A 5,489-nucleotide genomic window follows, 5' to 3' on the forward strand; every position below is an offset into this window, starting at 1 on the left:
AGGAATCCCATAGAGCAAACCAGGGTGGCTGAGGTAGCCTTTTGCTCACGCATCTGAGTTACTGTAAGCTAAACATCTAGCTTGATCTCAAACAGCTTACTCACACGCATCGTCCAGAGGTGCTTGTTGTTTCCTCTGGAGGCAGGGCGCTCTTGCAGCATGCGGTGATGAAGAGAGAGCCAGGTTCAGATTCACCTGGATGACCGCATGACTAATGGCTCCTCTTCTTCCTGGCCTGGGCCTTTCCCCTTTTTGACCTGGACCTCCCTTCCCCCCTCTTTGGACCCCTTTTTGTTCCTTCCCAGAGTAGGGGGGCCTCGTAGGTGAGCGGGGCTTTTCCCTCCCCCCCCAGGTGAGCAGAGCATCCGCCTCCCAGGCCCCAGGCTTTTGTCATGTAGACAGGGAGGGAGATCCCCGCCCTGAGGAATTCAACACCAGCCTCTCATGCTGGCAGAGACAGATTTCTGGAGAGGGGCACCGACGGTGGCATTTCTGCCACAAGGACCCCCTTTGTTCTGCATTTGGCCTCCTCGCTGCCTAGGGAGTTAGATACAGGTTACGTCTGCAGGGCAGGCTTCAGCAAAGCATGCTGCTACCTTTTCCATCTCTAAATGAGCTAATGCAAGTACTGAAAGCTGCATTAACACAGCAGCCAAGAGCTCCCCCCCCAGGCTAATTTCCCTCCCCTCTCTAGAGCTAGCTCAGGTGCCTCTACATTACACCGCATGGGGTAGAGTTAGGCCAACCCACAGGAAGACCCGCAGGACTCGCATGGGTGCTTCGGAACTGCCTGTGGGATTCAACCATGGGCTTTGCACTACCTGGCAGCTGCTTTGCGTTGCAGAGGTGTTGGCATTTGACAGGCTCTAGCCCATGCTAAACCAGGCTTTGGCAAGAGGACAGGGGTCTGCTTAGACACCATCACTGGGAGTGGGTGGCTGTAGCTTGAGGGCTTCCCAAGAGACATCAGTGTACTGGAAATCCCTCCCTCTCCTGCATTAGTTTTCATGACTCTGCTGGGGACGCATTGGAGCTCCCCTGACTTCAGGAGATCAGTGGCCAGAAGAAGCAGGACAGAGGAAGCCGGGCACAGGCAGGATGTAGACCTGGCTTTCTGGTCCTCGGTGACACAGGCCTGTCTTGCCATGCAAAATAAACTGGCTTTAATTGCTGGTGTCTCTGAGCCTTGTCAGCTAGCAGGGGCAGCACAGACAGCACGATCAGGGGGCAGGAGCTGTTTCATGGGGGGGCAGAAAATAATGAAAGCATGGGGGCAGGAGATTTCTCACAGCCCCAACAGAATCAGGGAGGGTGGAGGCTTCCCCCAAGGGTTTGGCCTGACGCTGTGCAGCGGTCCTAAGGCAGAGAGCAGAGCTAAGTGTCTGGATGGCTGAAAGGCGACTTATGGCAGCAGATAAGCGGGAGGCCAGAGGCTTCAAGAGGTGGTGACTGCAGTTTCAGAAGCACATACTCTGCAACCCAGCCGTGAGAGCTGGCTCAGCCTGAAGGAACTGGCACAGCTCTGCTGCACTGCTATAAATTCAGTACAAGGGACTGCCCGGCTTAGTATAAACCTGCTCAGGATGCCATCTCGCTACCCAGCTCTCCATTGCTGCATGCAATGGACATCAGATGTGTCAGCATCTGGGTGCATGCAACATAGAGCATAAGGAGCTCCATGGACCTCAGAAGGTGCAGAAGTCTATCTGGAGATTCATAGATTCATAGATGTAGGGTAAGAAGGGACCGTAGCAGATCATCGAGTCCAACAGGTGCTCCTGGACACGAAAGAGCGCTGGGGTCAGATGACTCCAGCCACCCTGGACATGAAAGAGCGCTGGGGTCAGATGACTCCAGCCAGGTGCACGTCCAGCCTTCTCTTAAAGACCCCCAAGGTAGGGGAGAGCACCACCTCCCTTGGGAGCCCGTTCCAGATTTTGGCAAGCCTTCCTGTAAATAAGTTTTCCCTAATGTCTAACCTAAATCTGCTCTGGGATAATGAAGCTTTTCTAGTCAGGCTGCCCGTTTGAATCTGCTCTCGGTCAGTGGAGACCTGTCAGCGTCTGTTGGGGCTATTATGGTGGCTGGATGGTCTGAGATGAGCAGGGGGTGTGGGACTAGCATGCTGTGCACATCACCAGATCAGTAGGTATGCCATGCCCCATCGTGGGCAGCTCCAGGAGTCTGGCTCTGATCTCTGCAGCACTTTCAGCCTGACTGCACTGGGGAGGTTTTCAGGGCAGATACCATTTTTAGAAAGCCCTGCCATGGCTAAGCCATTTTACTTGACCATTGTTGCTCTGCTTTTTCAGGAATGTGTTTCAGACTATCATTTCCACCCAGGGGAACAGACTGGGTTGATGGATTGAGTCCAACAGGCTCCAAAACCTGTCTACAGTGGCTTCCAAGAATCATACAAAATTTGGGTTGGAAGGGACCTCAGGAGGTCACATCAGGTCCAACCCTCTGCTAAAAGCAGGACCAGCCCAAGCTACATCATCCCAACCAAGGCTTTATCTACCTGGGTCTTCAAAACCTCCAAGGATGGAGGCTCCACCACTGCTGGGTGACCTGTTCCAGTGCTTTACTACCCTTGAAGTGTTTTACATCCCCTTGAAGCTTTACGATACCATATTCCACTGGCACCACCCCACATCGATGGTTGGTGCCAGGCTACAGCACTTACTGGGTGTGATTACCTCCACAATTTGGAAAGGGGCTCTAGGGGAACACAACTTACAGGGGGCTGAGGTATTGATTTGGAAGCAGAGCCAAGCGGCTCCCAAAACTTTTCTCTGAAGTCATCTGTGCCCTCAGCATTTGAGATCCAGGTTGCAATTTGATAAAACGCACAGGAGCCTTGTGTTTCTTTCTGAAGCATATTAAAAAGGGTGAACAAGCACATAAATATTTAAGCAAGCATGTTACTAAAGCTAATTTACTATGGTTTTACCAGGCTAATTAAAGATGGGCCGATGCTCCGATCCAATTGAAGTCATAATTAAGTCTGGATCAATAAGTCAGTTAGTTCAAAGGATCACATCACCAAATCAATATATGACAGGTGATCAAACTGAATTATGAGCCTGACAGTAGATGGGATCATCCAGCCTTGACTACAGGGAATTTCAGGAGGAGTCATTTTCCTGTCAACCTAAGGCCCCGAGCCAATGTCAATGCAGACCAGACAGTTTAGTATCTAGATAGGATCCTCCCATAAACCCAGCACAGCGATGATGGTTAGATCATACAAAATAGTAGTTTTTGTATTACATTGCTTTTTAACCCCAGACAATTGACTGACTCATTCAATCAGCGATGATTGCTTTTGGCATAGAAAGTGCCTTCCCACAAATACACACCCTCACACATCCACCTGCAGATAAAAGGAAGAAAACTATGAGGTGAAAGGGCCTATAAAGCCAGGGTAAAGAGTTTAGCCTTTGTCCTTCACTTCTTCAAATCATCTGGAATACAGCACTGAAGGCGTGATCAGGGCCCACCATGCACACAGGGCCTCTCGTGGGGTGGAGGAAATGTTGAGGTCACTGGTGGTTTAAGTCCTTCATCTCTTCTTGGAAAGCTCATTTAGAGGTAAAAGCATCCGATGTGGAGAGAAAAAATGCCTTTTCTTCTGTATGATCTTCAGGTTTCTAGTTGACTCTGGGTTTCAGATCACTTTGGGGGATTTGGGGGTTAAGTGAGCCCAAGCATTCAGGAGGATCAAATCTGTTTGCAGTGCGCGAGCTCCAGGCCATAGGTCAGGGTGGTCATTGAACGTCCTTGGCTTTTGCCAGGTCGAACAGATCGCAGGTGGGGTGATCTTTCAGAAACATGAGCGAGAGAAGGTGGGAAGGGTCTCAATTAAATATGTATAAAAGCAGCTTTCCTCAATGGTTGTAAGCTTCTGTTAGCAGAGTCCCAGTCTGCAGCTCTTGCCTGTGCGCTGCCGAGAGGTAGGATCCCTCTAGATGGCACTACAGTCTGGAAGGTGACATCAGACATCAGCGCCTTTACCTTACAATAGCACATCGTCTTACCCGTTGGAAAAAAAAGACCATTGAAATTAATGGGTTTATTTCTCTAGAGTTAGGGAAGGTTTTATGGAAGGAGTCAGGAGATGCAGGTTCTTTTTCTAAGTCTGCTGTATAGTTGTTGCATGACTTAAGGTGGCCTCTTTGCGGCAGATACCTTGCCCATGAATTGGGGAGACACCATGCTATGGCTGTGAGGCTGTATTTTGTTCCACCATTAAGCCCCCGGGGGAAAAGGTGCTAAAGAAATACAAAATAATAGTAACATTAACAATATTTGTGGTCTGCCTCAGAGATGAGGAGAGGGAGAAAACATTTTCCTTGCAATTGCTCAATCTGTGGTTTCGGGAAATAATAAGTCAGCCATCTTTGATAAACTTTTAAGGTAGAAATTAGTACTGTCATTATTACAAAACACAAAAGAAAAAAGAGAAAGAACATCATGGCACCTCGAGGAGGCCTGAGGAAGAGTACTATGATACCCAAAAGACTGCCTAACCATACAGTAGGTCTAATAAAAGATATCACCCACATGAATCCTTGCCTCTCGAACATCAAGGGAGTTATTGTGATACTACATTATGTCTTCACCGAAAAATGATTATACAATGGACACGTGTGCGTGTGATGTATATATACTTCATAGCTGTTTTCATCTTTGACGTAATGTGCTGAATCTCTGGTCATTGCTTTGCCATAGCAAGCATCTCTGTCATGCTGAGTTTTCCCTGAAAATACGGATGATCCCTCATCCCACTGCAAGTGTTTGAACCTCAGAGGGAAAACTCAGGAGCTCAGTAGTAAAGATTATACTTTAAATGTTGGCACATTTGTCGTGTTTCTGATGTCAGGCATTTCCAACATGTGATAAAGACAGCTTGACCACCCAGGCGGTCCAATTGTATCACCCTCATTCACATTGATCATCCATCTTATTCACTGAGGGTTTCAAGGCACTGCCCAAGCTATAGTATGAGTGCCTTCCACACAAAATGAATAGCAAGAGTGAAGTGACTAGCAGATATCAGTGAGTCTCTTGATTAGTACCTTACTACTGAGCCCTCCTGGTTTATCAAAATGAGTTCTTCAGTGTGGGATCGTGCCTGTGAGAAAGGAAGCAAATTATATCATCTAAAGTAGCAGGGGTCTCTGTCTTCTACTTCAGGTCCTTGCTTAGGACTTTTGTTATTTTCAACTCCATGCTCAAGGCTTCAGCATCTCAGGCCTCAAGTTGAATCTTGCTTATTAGCATGTGTACTAATTAGCACTACACCTCCAGAAAGTGCCACCTGCACACTGATGGTGTGACAACAGCAATTCCATATCTATTTACATTTCCCTGCAGTGAATTCATCCCAAAGTCCTTTTCATAGATTCATAGATTCATAGATGCTAGGGTCGGAAGGGACCTCAATAGATCATCGAGTCCGACCCCCTGCATAGGCAGGAAAGAGT

This window comes from Alligator sinensis, unplaced genomic scaffold, assembly GCF_000455745.1.
Source record: "Alligator sinensis unplaced genomic scaffold, ASM45574v1 scaffold1931_1, whole genome shotgun sequence".
In the NCBI taxonomy this organism is placed as follows: domain Eukaryota; kingdom Metazoa; phylum Chordata; order Crocodylia; family Alligatoridae; genus Alligator; species Alligator sinensis.